This window comes from Panthera tigris, chromosome B3 (assembly GCF_018350195.1).
Source record: "Panthera tigris isolate Pti1 chromosome B3, P.tigris_Pti1_mat1.1, whole genome shotgun sequence".
NCBI lineage: Eukaryota > Metazoa > Chordata > Mammalia > Carnivora > Felidae > Panthera > Panthera tigris.
In genome coordinates this window covers 113,316,308-113,332,894 of record NC_056665.1, presented here as the reverse complement: position 1 = coordinate 113,332,894, position 16,587 = coordinate 113,316,308, and the positions used below count along the sequence as shown (strand labels likewise).

Genomic DNA, 16,587 nt, shown 5'->3' with positions numbered 1-16,587 from the left:
GTAGAGATAACTTTATTGTGGGGGGGGGGAGATTATATGTGAAGTTTCAGACAATTTGAAGTGCCATCCAAAGTACCATTTGAACATCCAATTAGAGATGGCCATGAGGCAACAGATAGGGAATTCATTAATTTTATGAGAACAAGCTGGAAATATCATTCTATTCTATATAAATACTCAAAAACTTCTATAATGGCACCCTTCTAAGACTACAAATTTCCTTACTCTTATCCTCATGAAAGCAATCAAGTTAGTGAAAATTCAATGTTTTCATAAAAATTAAATTTATACCTTTACTAAAAATTGAACCTGGAGAAATATACATGAAAAGACTAATTTTTCAGAAAAATAACTCTTTATGTTCATACTCAACAATAAAAAGGACCACTGAAATTCTACTAATCTGTTCTTTGAGAGAGAAATCCATAATAAACAACAGAAAATTAGGAGAAGATGAAAGAAAGGAGGAAAGCAAATGAAGAAGATGGATGTGTGTACATGGAACTCCTAGCAGGAAGGTGAATTAACCATCAAGTCAGGAAAGCTTCAGTTGACCTTACACATGTTATTTGTACATTTATATTCATCACCAGTGAAGGGATATGTCACAGTTTATGAAAATGCATTCAATGCAAAAAATTTTTAATTAACAAACATGAGATCAAAGAGGAACATAGACAGGAAAATAATGCTAGGACTAAGATCAGCACACAAATATATATTGCTTATTCCTCCACGGGTATTAGAGATGGTCTGCAAATTTGGCTCTAACCTTTCTAGTAACCAAAATAAAGAAGAAAGTACAATCAAGTATAAGATTCATAACAGCCACGAGATTTTTTAGAAAACGAGTCAGTGTTTCCAAATCCTGAGATCTGAAAAGAATGCCATTCCAGGTCCTCCCAAAGATGATGTGGTATAGTACAGTAAGTGGCCTTCTCATTAAAAACTCACAGACAGAATAGTGAATTTCATCCAGCTATTTGCTATAACATCCATCACTGAAGCCAGTGACTTAACACCACTATTCTATAAATAACATTTCTCAGAAGTAGGCTTTTGAGCAACTGGACAACATAGAGTTCAAAAATCTCATCTCGAAAAGGAACCTGAACACGGATATTTTGTGTGCTTAAAAGCACCACATCCATTAAGCAATAGCTGGAGCAGAGGGTAGGAATAAAGTCCCCTTAAAAAATTAAGGAGTCTAATGAAGACATCACACTCTACACAAATATGGCTTTTGTAGAATGTAGCCCATGAAAAACACAGTGTAGTCAGGAAGGGAAAAAGATGAGCTTTGGAGTTAGGTTTGGCTTCTAATCCTGGTTCTGTTACCTATATATAGATGTATGGCCATAGAAAAATCACTTAACCTTTTGGAGTCTGTTTCCTTTATCTATAATGTGCAGGTTGTAGGGGCACCGAGGTGGCTCAATTGGTTAAGTGCCGACTTCAGCTCAAGTCATGATCTCGTGGTTTGAGAGTTCGAGCCCCACATCAGTTTCAGAGCCTGCTTCGGATTCTGTGTCTCCCTCTCTCTCTGCCCCTCCCCCACTCATTCGTGTATGTGCGCACACTCTCTCTCACTCTCAAAAATGAATAGACATTAAAAAAATGTATAATATACAGGTTGTAATAAGGAATGAATGAAATTATAAAGTGTTGAGTATGTGGACATAAGATAAGTGAACGGGCGTGAGGCAGAATACCAACAGAACTAATATAGCAAAAAACAGTGTCATGAAAGTGAGGGGAAGGAAATCTGTATCTGGCACAGGAAGACTCCTTTACCCTATAAGTAATTGAGTTTGGAGCCCAGAGAGTGCCACTTCTACTAATGGGAGTGTATCATCTCCTCAAGAGTGTTGGTAGGTTGACAGTAAGTTGAGAACACAGTTCTAGACCAAGATCTTTTTTGCTCCCTTCAGTTGCATATAATGAGTCAATGTTCAATGTCTATTATAAACAGGAAGAACCTACCATCAAATGACAGAGGCCAGTAAAATAACTCATCCATCTAATTTCTAAGTAACCACCCACATATCACTTTTGTTTATCATCAAGTTTAAGATGTAGCCTAAAGAACATATGATAAATGACTTAATTACAAACCTATACTTGCCAGGAAGAGAATTTTAATTTAACAAGCAACATAAAAGATAACCAGAGCCTGTTCTCAGTAGTAGCTACTCATTTTGTCTTATGGCAGGTGTACACATGCACTTGAAAAGAAACATCTGCTTTCCTTATTATAGACATCTTCACCTAAGGGAAAAAAAGAGAAATTACTATTTCTCCCACAAAAGCTTCAAAAACCAAAAGGGCACAACCAGATGTAGTATTTAGGGGCATTTTTCTTCCTTACAGGCCTCTTGCTTATGAATCATAACACTTAAAATATTTTATTTGTTTTCCTTCATTTGACCATTTTTTTGGCTGTCGCCGAACCTATTTTCCGGTCACCTCTCCCAAATTATATGCACCTCATGTCCAGACTACTGGGTTAAACACACTTCCCAGCCCAGAGTATACTATTACTATCAGTCTGTGGAAGGCCCTTCTCCTGGTTTATGTGTTTTTATTGATTTTCCCCTTTATGTCCAATCCCCATTGTCTCCTATTCCTACATAAGCAATCACTTAATTATCTGACATCTGTCTTATTTATTTGAAAAATGAAGTACTGTTTTATGCATATATATGTTTTAAATTTTTCATAAATGGCAATGTACTGTACATAGCCTTCTCTCATTTTCATTAAGTCCTCTTTCAAACAGCATCCATGATACAGCACGGCCTTTTAGTCCATACTAAACTCTTACATTGTACTCCAAATACTGAATCTGTTACCTCAAACAATGCTAATATATCCAAAGGCAACCTCTAGGTAAACTTAAACATTTGTTTTAGGTTTGTTTATTTATTTTGAGAGAGAGAGAGAGCACACGCGAATTGGCGAGAGGGGCAGAGAGGGGGGAGAGAGAGAGAGAGAGAGAGAGAGAGAGAGAGAGAGAGAGAGAGAGAGAGAGAGAGAATCTTAAGCACATTCCATGCTCAGCATGGAGCCTGACGTGAGCCTTGATGTGGGGGCTCAATCCCAAAACCCTGGGATCATGACCTGAGCTGAAATCAGGAGTCGGTCACTCAACCAACTGAGCCACCCAGGCACTCCAAATACTTTAAAGGAAGGTTTGATAGACATTGTTCATGTTAGTGTCACACTCAATTCCTGAATTCATACACACATGTGGATCTGGAGTCAGAGACAGTTCTCCAGATGTCTGGGCTTTAAATATGAAAATAATTTGATCACTTGGGAAAATTAGGAAAAACAACTTGAATTATAAATATGCAACTCAGTTGTTTTTTTTTTACAGCATCTCTACTTTTCATGGACTTTCCCAAATATTAGATATAAATCTGAAATGATATCACTTGGGGCATAAAAGCCCACAAATATCTGCTGCCTACATCTCTCATAAGAAACTGCTGTCCTGAAGTGTGCTTTAAATACATTGGTTCTGGGATGTCTGGGTGGTTCAGTCGATTAAGCATCTGACTTCACCTTGGGTCTTATCTGGAGGTTGTGAGTTCAAGCCCCACTTTGGGTGAGTTTGATGCCCGCATCAGGCTCCGTCCAACAGTGCAGAGCCTGCCTGGGATTCTTTCTCTCTCCCTCTCTCTCTACCTTTCCCACATACTCTCTCTCAAAATAAACAAATAAAAACTGAAAAATAAATAAATAAATATAATGGCCCTTGCCCAAAGCTTGCTTTTTCATACACACAGAAACATTTACCTGATACAAAGGATACCAAAAGAACTACATTCAGAGAAGGGAAAAAAGCTGGTTCTTGGCAAGGATGGCAACTTGAGAGGCTCAAGCAGATTGGAATGTATGGCTTTGTTCCATCCAGAGGTTGTTTGAAGCACAGTATTTTTATGGTAAGGTATTGAGTTCTGAGATCTCTGATATACCTCAGGGAACCAGCAAAAGCTTCTCTCGCACTGTGCCAGCCCCCTGTCAGCTCACTAATGAAGGTGAAGGGCTGTGAGTGCACCCAAATAAAACACAGGAAAAAGTGAAAAAGGACGCTGAGATGGGTCCATTCTTTTTATTCCAGAAGCAACCTTTTCTGCACTTAGGGACTAATGAGTCATGAACAGGCAGTGGGAACAAATCCCACGGTGCGTTACCAGGAGGGACAACACCGCCAGCCTTTGTGTTCAGAAGCTGGTTCAGTCTTCAGAGCATTTCCCAGCAAAGACCAAAAGCAACTAGAACAAAGGAAATGGAGCAGATACTTGAACTGTCTCCATTAATACTCCAGGGAATCGGGTGCTTCAGTGTTGAAATGATGGTACAGGTGGGGAGGAGGATATAGGTAAAGGGGCCCAGGGAATAAAATAAAGATGACTTAACCTGAAAAGTTCATAAAACCTTTTTTTTCTTCTGAGTTGTTATTTTGAACAGTTAGGCCCATAGAGTACCTAAACCAGAGACAAACAGGTCTCTGAAGATACTTGGAAAAACACCAGCACAATTATCCTAGACACCATTCTTCCTCTTCTGCCCCCACTCTTTCCCCAGCTCTTCCCCTCTCTTTCTCTCTCTCTCACACACACATCCCACAGCATTTCTAGTGTGTAAGAAGCTTTCCTGGCGTGACTGACAGTACCAAATGCTGCAACAATGAGAAGGTTTCCAATAATCTGAAGCAAAGGAAGAAGGGGGAAAAGAAGTTATTAAACAGAAGAAAAAAAGGATTGAAGAGGCTAACTCTGTAAAACCATGACATGTTCTAGCTAAGATACACTAATGGAAAATAACAGGGATCCAATAAAATTTGTTTCCATATACTTTAAAAATCGAGAATTTTACCTCTTTTCTCTTTATTTACTATGATGATATGTAGGCCAATAAAAGTTGTTTTTAATTGGCCCAGGATTATTGCAAAATTTCTGAGACTACCAAAATTTATACCAAGGACATCACCATAAATCTCTCTTAGACCCATGATAAAAAAGAAAATCCTCAATTTTGATTTGGTATGCTTTAAAAAAAATAGTTTACTTATTCATTTTGAGAGAGAGAGAGAGAGAGAGAGAGAGAGAGAGAGAGAGAGAGAATGTGTTTGCACATGCAGGGGAAGGGCAAAGAGAAATGGAGAAAGAGAATCCCAAGCAGGCTCCATGCTGGGAGTGCAGAGCCTGACACGGGGCTCGAGCCTATGAGCCATAAGATTATGACCTGAGCCGAAATCAAAGGTCAGATGCTCAACCAACTGAGCCACCCAGGTGCCCCTTGATTTGGTACTCTAACAATTAATTCAGAGTATGCTCACTAAGGGTCTTCTAATAGTAAATAATAAATTATTTTTATATAATTAAAAATAATATCAGCTCCTATTTATTAATATCAACACTGTGCTGGCATATATGCAAGACCTCTAATCTTTGTGACTGTGATGCAAATTAGACATTACCAGGTATTCCCGTGACGATATTAAAGAATAAATGACATGCTCAAGGCCACAGAGGCTCAGTCTGTAATGGAGTGATGGAATCAGGATTTGAATCTAGTTTTTTTCTGGCTCCAAAGACTATCCTCTATCAAGCCACAGAAGAACCTGAACTATAATCAACCTTTTAACATTTGAACGGTAAAATTTAAGCTTAATAGTATGATAACACAGAGTTTTCTACAATCAACAATCCATCATATAGATTAGTAATAATGAAGAGTCATAATGAGAATGGCATATTTGCTCATTAAAATATGGGATCTAGGTGATCTCCAGGTTGTACTTCAACACCTGGCTAAGTTTCCTGAGGGTCTCAAAATACCCTCTGCTCTGATTATTTAGACAAGAATTGGACCCCAAATCCTAACCTAATCCATAGGTTCAGAATCCAATTCTAATATATGCCTGCTACTGAAAATAAAGACAAATAATCAAATGGATCCAACCTCTGGGGATCAATGGACCCCAGGGAATTCAGAAACGGTATGGATTTTGCCAGAGGTCTCTTAATGTTTCTGTCACTCTGAACCATTAGGAAGCCCCAGAAGTATAATTCCTGAAAGACTCCCAAGACTGGAAGCTAATCCCAGTAGAATATGGACCTTCTCTATCACTAACAATATCCCTCCAGTTTGAAGGGTACCCTACCCCTATCTAAGAGCAGTCCTTCTCCCTGTGTTCTGGACTCATCCCATCTCAAGTTGCTCCCATCTACATGTTCTCCTCTCCTATACCAACCTCTCTGTCTCCATTGTCTCCTTCCTGTCAGCATTTAAACATGTTCAAACCCTCGTGCCCTCCTGCAGCCCATACCTCCGTCATATACTATTTTCAGTCTCTTTTCTTCTTTATAGCCAAAATACATCAAAGCATGACCTGCACCTGTCATTCCATCCACTCAACTCCCACTTAGTATTTAACCAAATTTACTGAACTCTTTCAATCATCAGTCTACTGAAAAAGGTTCTCAAAAAGTCATGAACACGTTTTAGTTGCAAAATCCAATGTCATTTTATCAGTCTTCATCTTACTTGACTTTTTAATTGAATTCAAAACCAGTAAACACTCCCTTCTTTTTAAAATTCTCTCTTCCCTTGTCTTCAGACACTCCTGATTTTCCTCAGACTTCTGCAGCCCCTCCTCTTCAGTTCCTTGAATATACCTCCCAAAATGTTGCAATGCTAGGCCTTCTTCTTTCTATAGGAACTCTCCCTAGACACTTTGATGTGCTTCCTTCATTTCAATCAAACCAACTATTCCCTGAAAAATACCAAATCTATACATCCAGCCTAAACCTGTTTCCATCCCTAGAAAGGTAGACACCACATGAAGAACAGGATACAACAAGGAACAAAACAGATAGGATCCTTGCAATTCCCAAGTTCATTGTCTAGCTCATCCTCTTGGATATCTCAAAGGCTACCTCCAAAGAAAAGTGTTAAAAACGGAAATCAGTATCTGCTCCCCCTTCAAAAAGAATCCTGTTCTTCCCACTCTGCTCGTCTTTATGAATGCTACCACTCGTCACTCTTTTAACTAAGCCAGAAACTTGGGAATTAGTCTTGACTTCTCTCTTGCTCCAATCAGTTACCAAATCCTAATGTTTTTAGCTCCTAAATATCAAGCAAATCTCTTCTCATCATGCCACTGTCACTACCTAAATCCAGGCAACCATCATTTTTCACCTATATTACACCCAACAGCTTCTTCACAGGTCTACCTACGGGCTTACTTCCCGCCAACCCACTACATACAGCCACATGAACCACACAGCAACACACGTGTCCCAACACTGAGACTGGCCTATAGCAAGAGCTCAATATATTTTTATTAAATGAATGAATCTATCAATTGATTAATCAACCAACCAATTAAGAGCTCAATGATTCTTCAAGAATCTTCCCCAAATTGAGTGGTGGCCTTTTAAAAAAATACTGCCCCTCAAAAATAAAGAAAAAAAAATTGCCCCCAAATTTGTACCTTTGTGTTGCTCTGCTGTTCCAGATCACAAATACTAGTGGAGTGCATCAGACTGTCGAATACTGTGTGAGATCCACACTGAAACCTGCTGTGGGGAATCACCGCCTATGTCTATAGTAGTGATTCTCAGTTGAGAGCATTTTTGTGCCTCTGAAGGTATTACTACTGGCATCTAAGGGGGTAGAAGCCAGGGATGCTGTTAAATACACTAGAATGGCAGAATAGCCCCTCACAACCAGGAATTATCCAGTCAAAAATGTTAATAGTGCGTAGGTCTACAGTTACAAAATCAAAGTACTACCACAGTGACATTAACACTATTTCCAAATGCCACAAGATCAGGAAGTCACAAGGTGATAAACCTGAGTATTTCCTCTATAAAATGAGATATGACACATTCTAGAGTAAAAGTTAACAGGTTTGTCCAATTTTTTAAAAAAGGAGGGGGGCGCCTGGGTGGCTCAGTCGGTTCAACGTCTGACTTCGGTTCAGGTCATGATCCTGCAGTTGTGAGTTCGAGCCAGCGTCAGGCTCTGTGCTGACAGCTCAGAGCCTGGAGCCTGCTTTGGATTCTGTGTCTCCCTTGCTCTCTGTGCCCCTCCCCCACTCATGCTCTGTCTCTCTTTCCCTCAAAATAAATAAACATTTTAAAAAATGGAGACAGGGGCGCCTGGGTGGCTCGGTCGGTTGAGCGTCCGGCTTCGGCTCAGGTCATGATCTCGCAGTTTGTGAATTCGAGCCCCGCGTCGGGCTCTGTGCTGACAGCTCAGAGCCTGGAGCCTCCTTCGAATTCTGTGTCTCCCTGTCTCTTTGCTCCTCCTCCACTCATGCTCTGTCTCTCTCTCTCTCCTTCAAAAATAAAAACACTAAAAAAAAATTTTTTTTAAATAAAAAAATAAAAAATAAATGGAGACAAAATTTAAATAATGAAAAAAAAAATTAAATAATGATTTAGCATTCCCGCTCTGAGAATAAAAATATATATATATTTGAAACAAGTTCTAATAAGATTTATTCATTTCTTAACAGTATGGAGATTCCTCAAAAAGCTAAAAATAGACCTACCCTATGATCCAATGATATCTTGCACTACTAGGTATTTACTCAAAGAATACAAAAGTACAAATCCAAAGGGATACGTGCACCCTGATGTTTATAGCAGCATTAGCAACAATAGCCAAATTATGGAAGCAGCCAAATGTCCATCTGTTGATGAATGGATAAAGAAGATGTAGTGTATATATATAATGGAATATTACTCAGCCATAAAAGGAATGAAATCTTGCCATTTACAATGACATGGATGGAGCTAGAGAGTATTATGCTAAGATAAACACCACAGGATTTCACTCATATGTGGAATTCAAGAAACAAGGCAAACTTGGAGTGGCGGTGCGGGGTAAAAAGAGAGGAAAACCAAGAAACAGACCCTTAACCATAGAGAACAAACTGATGATTACCAGAGGGGAGGCGGGTAGGGGAATGGGTTAAACAGGTGATGGGGATTAAGGAGGGCACTTGTTATCATGAGCACTGGTGTTGTATATAAGTGTTGAATTACTAACATTATACTGTAGTTAGTATTACTAATGTTACACTGTATGTTGACTAACTGGAATTTAAATAAAAACTTAAAAAAAGATTTATTCATTTCTTTATGAAGAGTCCTTTCTCTACTCAGAATAAAAATGAACACAATAACAAAACACCCCCATATGCATACAATGTTTTATTATTCCTGCTCATGGCTTTGAGAAACAAAAAGATTATTTCTCTCTCATTCTCACCTCTGTCTTCTCCACTCTATGTAACCATCTGTTGTACTAGTTGATATGCTTCCTATTCCTAAGATAAAAAATAAATAAGTAGAATTCTTTATATTTCTCTCAGAGAACAAAGACAACAACAAAAATCTAAATCAGGATGCTTTATTTACATGAATGGAAACATATTTTTTGACAATCCAGAAATAAGAAATATTCTCCATTTCTATCTTAAATAGCCATCGAACCAATGTCAATATAAAACAATTCTAATGGCTTTTTTCCCTATTAACTGTCTTTCATAGATACGACACTTTTCTTTAAGTTTTTTTTTAACGTTTATTCATTTTTGAGAGACAGAGAGCGAGTGGGGGAGGGGCAGAGAGAGAGGGAGACGCAGAATCTGAAGCAGCTTCAAGGCTCTGAGCACAGAGCTCGATGCAGGGCTCAAACTCACCGATGATGAGATCATGACCTGAGTCGAAGTCAGACACTTAACCAACTGAGCCACCCAGGCGCCCCTTATATACTACACTTCTAAGTAATGGTGTTTTCTACACAAAATCAGAGTAAGCTAAGAGACCAGGAGTTATAATTCATTGAGTGAAAACTTTAGGGGAAATGAATACTCCAGTGATTGAATATGAAAACTTCCCCATTGTTTGCTATGACAATATTCTTTTTTGTGTGCTTCATATGACTCAATAAAGATCTAGCATAACCTACCATAGGTCAACAAACATGCTCAATGATTTTGTTTTATAATTACTATATCTGATTACTATCTTAAAAGTTTTTGATCATCAAATGTACAGCTATGGCCTGAAGAGAGTTATATGATGTAGGCTGAAATTATATATGGAGACCTTGAAAGCAAAGAGTAAATTTGATTTGATTATCTATACTCATCTTACCCTAAGAGCTTAGATTTTCTTAACCCTATTTTAACAATGATGCGGTTTTCATTAACCCTAACCAAATATGACTATCTCTTCTAACTGAAACATAGTATATATCATAGTAATCAAAGTCACAGGTTAGTAATTGCAACTCTTTAGTTTGCCAATAGGAGCTATGACCCAGCACTTGTACAACATAAGGATCCCAACAAATAAATTTTACTTTAGCTGAGTATCCTAAGGAAAGAGACTAGAATTAGGTTAGCAGTGGGTACATGTACCCAAATGTCTATATACAAACACCTCAGATGTGTCAGAATATATAGCTCTCCATTCATAGTACCAATATCCAGGCCCTGACAAAAGCAGGAAATGAATTTGAAAATGAAAAATAAGTAGTAAGCAACATTAATCATCATTAATGAAAATAAAAGATTGGCAACAACCTAAATGTTCATTAGTAAGGATCTAGTTAAAAAAAAAAAAAATGGTGATCCACCATATGACCCAGACAATATACACCATAAGACCACAATAACAAGGAAGTTTTTTATGTACCAACATAGCATGATTTTCAAGTTACATTGTTAAATGAAAATAAGATATACAATACTAATTAAGTGGTAGTAACTTAGCATTTGTGTGAAAAGGAAAATATTGTTTATATATGTTTATATTATATATACACACATACACGTGCATATATCATCTATATGCATAATATGTTGATGGAAAGAAACAAAAGAAGCTAGTAGCAGGAACTGGGTTTCAAGGAGGCTAATGTGGTGGCTTGGGGAAAAGAGTGAGGGAAAGACTTCTTTCTACATACTGCTCTGTGCCTCTGGAATTTTGAACCAGGTGAATGTATTTCCTCTTGAAAAATAAATGAAATTGAAAATAAAAAAAAATTCTCATTTGTCAAAATATTCCCATAATGGTTCTTTAGGGGGAAAAATTACTTATCACTCTAAATCAGTAACTTCTGTTAATGTGTAGGTCAAGCTGTGTGTGCCTCAATGTCCCATTAGCATGGCCCTGGTAAGAGCTCCTAACAAAACAATAATTAACTTAAAAAACAAAACAAAACAAAAAAATCATAGTGTTTTGCCATAAAGGCAAATTTCTCCTCATTAACTTTCTCTTCAAATTAGTATGGTACTTGCAATAAAAAAGAGGCAGCATTAACGTTTAACGAATGATTCCTGCTAAGACGTATTTTCCTTAATTCTGAATTAAGGGGGAAAATTAGGTGCTGTGTCTAATTTATTTGTCTACCATGAGGAAATACATATAAATACAGAACTAAGTTTTGAGACAGGTGGTTCCAACTTTAAATGCCAGAAAATAAGATTCTGCCCTGGCTCCTCTCTTTTTCTAAATAACACCTGTATCATTTAATGATGTGGCTGTGTGACCTGAACACACGTCCTGAGGCCACATCTAAAAAGAAACTTGAGGATGCTCTTCCAAGCTAGGACCACAGCTCTGCCCACACATTCTAGGAGCAGGCTCAAGACGCATTTGAATCTTTGGCCACCTTCTGACGGAACAGAAAAAATAAAATAAAAAGCCTCAAAACCAGTTATGCCAACTCAAACCTATGATCTCTGGAACACCCTCTTTAGAACTCAAACAGTACTAAACAATGACATCCTTTAACATCTCATTATAGGACAAAAATTTCTAAGTTCTCCAAGAGCCATGTTAAAGTAATAGAGACTTCAACTGTTAATTCCTGACTTGAAAAGCTACCAGGACAAGGTAAATTTTTAAGGTCATGTTAATACTAAAGACCTTTGGGCTTCCACTAAGTATTTATTCTCACTGAAGTTCATAAAGCAGATCAGGTCCAGGTTTTTTGCACAGCCTTAAAAGTGGTTAAGCATTACTATGGCTCTGACCTTCAGCAAAAGTCTATCAATGAATAGTTTGTGTCTAAGTTTCAATATCTTTTTTTCTTAAGTTGACATTTATATATTAAGAGCTTATCTGTAATTAATGATGACACCAGATATTGACTACTGAACTATATTTCTTTTCTCAATCAGTATCAGACAGACGAGGCAGATATATGTCAGGTATTAGGGCAAAACATCTAATCTTCAGCTGAGAAATTAGACTTTTCAGTTAATGCACTTAAAGAGACCACCAAATTCAACATTTAGTGATGGCATTATTTCACAAATGATAATTTAGATTAAAAGAAAAGAAGGTATCTGAGCAGACCAGAGAGAGCATTTAAAAAAAAAAAAAAAAAAAAAAAAAAAAGGCTAGAACACTCACCTTGAAACTACCTGCACTTCAGATTGGGGACACCCCTCTTGGTATACCCTTCAATGGTCTGGGGCCTAGGTTTTGATAGATGCTCAAAAACAAATGCAGCTATTCAAACATTTGTCCATATCTGATAAGTATCTTGAGTACTCAAGTGCATTATGGAATGTGATTAACATGCTTTGATTTTGAAAAATCCCAGGAAAGGAAAAGAATGTAAATAAAAGAGGGGCACCTGGGTCGCTCAGTGGGTTAAGTGGCCAACTTGAGCTCAGGTCATGATCTCAAGGTTCATGAGTTCAAACCCTGTCGGGCTCTGTGCTGACAACTCAGAGCCTGGAGCCTGCTTCAGATTCTGTGTCTCCGTCTCTCTCTGCCCCTCCCCTGTTCATGCTCTGTCTCTCTCTCGCAAAAATAAATATTAAAAAAAGAATTAAAAAAAAAGGAATGTAAATAAAAGAATGGAATACACACACACACACACACAATTGGACATTATGGAATCAGAACTATGGAAAGAAAATATACAAATTAGATTGAGTTAATACATCTGGGGAAGGAAACACTAACCTACTCACAAATTCTCTATGAAGTATATGAGAAGCAACAATTTCTATTCTCATTTTGCAAATAGGAAAATCAAGGCATGAAGCAGGAAAATAACAGTGGGGGGTGGGGAAGATTACAGGTTTACAAAAGTATGATTAAGAACACTAAGGCTAATCTCCTGATGTCAGAGTCAAACGTTCTAATCTTTTCTTATCACAGAAGGACCTCATTTGTTCTTCCTACCTGTTCTTCGGGAAATTTGTGAACTACCTAATAACCACCATAATATATAATTATCATTTTCACGCATACAGAATATAATTTTAGACAGGTGTGAAGGAAGGGGGCGAAAAGGGAAAAAGACATGGTCTTTGATTTGTAAGAGATGTGTGTGTGTGTGTGTGTGTGTGTGTGTGTGTGTGCGCGTGCGTGAGAGAGGGGAGAGGGTATGAGGGAGGGAACATACTAGAAATCTTTTTGGAAACAGATAGGAATGGATAAAATTTGTTTTAAAACAGTTGGCATAGATGCAGCCAATGTCTTATAGAGTGAGGAAAAAAATACAATACACACTTTTAAAAATGTTTGTCTTTTGCCTTTTATGTTTCTTAATGCACTTTGACTAATATTCACGACATGGGGCGCAGCAGCAATGAAATAAAAATCAACTAAAATTTTAGATTTCTTTGAGATAGGCAGGTTCATTCCAATTCTAAAATATTAGCTTCCACTGCTAGTAATATCATATGCTATAACTAACAATGTAGAGAAACTAATAGTATGATATCCTCTGCTTGCTCAAACATATCAGTTTAGGCAGAAGAAAATGCTCTTAGGCAGAAGAATATTGCTCGTAAGTAGAGCTTAAGATCTCTGTGGGATTGATGTACATTTTTTAAAGGCCATAAATATTACGAAAAATCAATGGAACCATAAGTTTCTAAGCAGACTGTGACTACAATTTAAGCATAATTTGTGAAGACAACTTGAAACTTCAAAAGTTGGGTGAGTAATAATTTGCCTGCAGAAGTTTTGATTGAACATACACCTTAAATACTGAACTCATACTGGCAAAGTGGAAAGTTAATATGTGAACAATGGAAAATAACTGAACACTAGACTCTAAAAAAGAAAATTATTATTTTGGAAAAAATAAGCTCTGAGAAATATCCATAGCAAAGTCGGTTAGGTTCTAAGACCATAGAAATGCCAAAAACAAGAAGGTATATAGCATGTTAACTCCTTTCTAGCATTAAAACTTAGCCATTTAAAACAAACCCAGGGGGCACCTGGGTGGCTCAATCAGTTAAGTGGCACACACTTGATTTTGGCTCAGGTCACACGGTTTGTGACACTGAGCCTCATGTCACACTCTACACTGACAGCACGGAGCTTGTTTGGGATCCTGTCTCTCCCTCACTCTCTACCCCTCCCTCGTGTGTTCTCTCTCTCTCTCTCAAAAAAATAAATAAGCTTTAAAAATTCAGGATTTTCAACAGACCAAGTTATAGTTAAATATACCAATGACCGATTCAAATGGAAATCAAGTATCTCTGTATCATAGCTAAAGTTGGTCTCTTAGAAAACATCCAAACAATATGCTAAGTCAGCTACTAATTATCTTTATAAGGTTTTAATATGACATTCCACTTAGACAAACACAGACAGAAAATAATAAAATATTCTTAGCTATTCAGTTAATGTGTGTGTGTGTATATATATATGTGTGTGTGTACATATATATATATTTCAAATAATGAAAGATTAGAATATACATAATACTTAATATAAGATCTGCACAGCATGTGTATGTTATATATGTGACATACCTAGCATATTGGGTAGCTCACAGACACTTAAAACATTTGTTATCTTCAGGGATCCTGGGTGGCTGAGTCGGTTTAGCATCTGACTTCAGCTTAGGTTATAATCTCACAGTTTGTGGGTTTGAGCCCCACATCCGGGTCTGCGCTGACAGCTCAGAGCCTGGAGACTGCTTCAGATTCTGTGTCTCCTCTCTCTCTCTCTGCCCCTTCCCTGCTCGAGCTCTGTCTCTCTCTCTCTCTCAAAAATAAACATTAAAAAAAATTTAATGTTATATTCCACCTTATGTACATATAAAAATAAGCACACATTTTAATGTGATATATTCCCAGCAATGTAAGACATACAACTCATTATCTTTGTTTGGGGAGGAAGGATTGGGCATTTTGCTTATTTGGGGGACTTGAGCTTATGACAGTCTTTTAGCATTGACCTATAGAAATATTACATGTGTGGACATTTAGAAAAAGCAAATGTCTTTAATATACAACTGAGAAATGTTCTCAAGTTTATATGGAGCCTCTACATAATTAGTAGGTTAGTCCTCCCAAAGTGAAATTCACACAAGATAACCAATTAAACAATGAACAGTCTAATGGACAAAGTGATTGTAAGTACCCAGAAGTCAGGGAACATATATTATATTTTACATTCTGCCTATCATCTATCATGGCACCTTGCATATAATAATTACATAATAAATATCGGTTGTCCAAAACAGACTCAAACAGCCGAAATCCTGGCTGACATTTCTGAAAATGTAATAAATATTTTGGGGGGGGTCTAGCTAGTCTGTGACTTACTCTATCTCCCCTCTTAGAGCTATTGACCACTATCCAGAGGAGAAAGCCTAGGCCTGCCACCATTTTAATCTTACTTCTATTATATGACCCTTTCTTCTTGTCTATAGCTGATTGGATCAAGGGTAGACTCATGACTCAAAACAAGGCAATCAGAGCATCTCATATGAAAATTTCAAATTAAAGGCACATAAGCTGGTATTTGGAAACTAACCATGTCAGTGAGGCAGAGTATTAAAACAAAGGTGCAGTTGAGTTCCTCACAGCTATCTTAGTTCTTTTTCCTGAGCCTAGCTGTACAACTATTCCTTGAATTCTGAGAGGTCCCTTATATTCTTAAAGGAAAATTTCACTTTTGGGTAGGAACTAATAGAAATGAACTAAGGTTTGTTTAAGCAAGAGTCTGAGGCAAGCCACTTCTCTTCATAGGCATTATGACACATGAAAAATATTAGATGTAGTCTTCAAATAAGCAAGGCCCCCTTAGTTCAGACTTTCTCTCAATCAGGAATTCCTTTGACAATCCCTAAGAAGTAGCTGGTGCTAACTACTTTTGAACAGAAGAAACCAGCTCTTATTGCCAGGTCTCTTTTTAGAAGACCTAAAAATCCACCTTCCTACAACTTTGATCCATTGGTCCTAGTACTGTCTTCTACAGAAGTTGACATAAGTTTATTCTGCTTTCCACGTGCCTATCTTTCAGCTTTTTGAAGAGAGATGCCCTATTAACCCCTTATATTCACTCTCCTCCAGGTTAAACTTCCCCAGGTCTTTCAATTCTTACCTGTACTTGATAAGACACCTGATAACATACTTATCAAGATAAGATACTTGATTTCTGTCCCTGGCTACTGAGATGTGACTAGTAAAGGAACTGTGCATTCACCTCCCCCACCTGTAAAGAAAAGTCATGGGGAAAGTGCCTCTACGCCCAGAGAATATCTCTTGTATGGAGAAGTAATATTATCCCA

General features: G+C 37.6%; 1 protein-coding gene and 1 long non-coding RNA gene across 6 annotated transcripts in view; both read right to left on the bottom strand.

Annotated features, from left to right (window-relative positions):
- The window catches only part of RAD51B (RAD51 paralog B), a 641,285-nt gene that overhangs the window by 424,954 nt on the left and 199,744 nt on the right, over positions 1-16,587 (bottom strand). The window lies entirely within an intron of this gene.
- On the bottom strand, positions 8,344-14,943 carry LOC122239639. The gene is made up of 3 exons (XR_006218945.1): positions 14,822-14,943; positions 9,295-9,352; positions 8,344-8,353 (listed from the first exon to the last, which is right to left on the bottom strand). It is a non-coding gene; the product is annotated as an uncharacterized LOC122239639 (long non-coding RNA).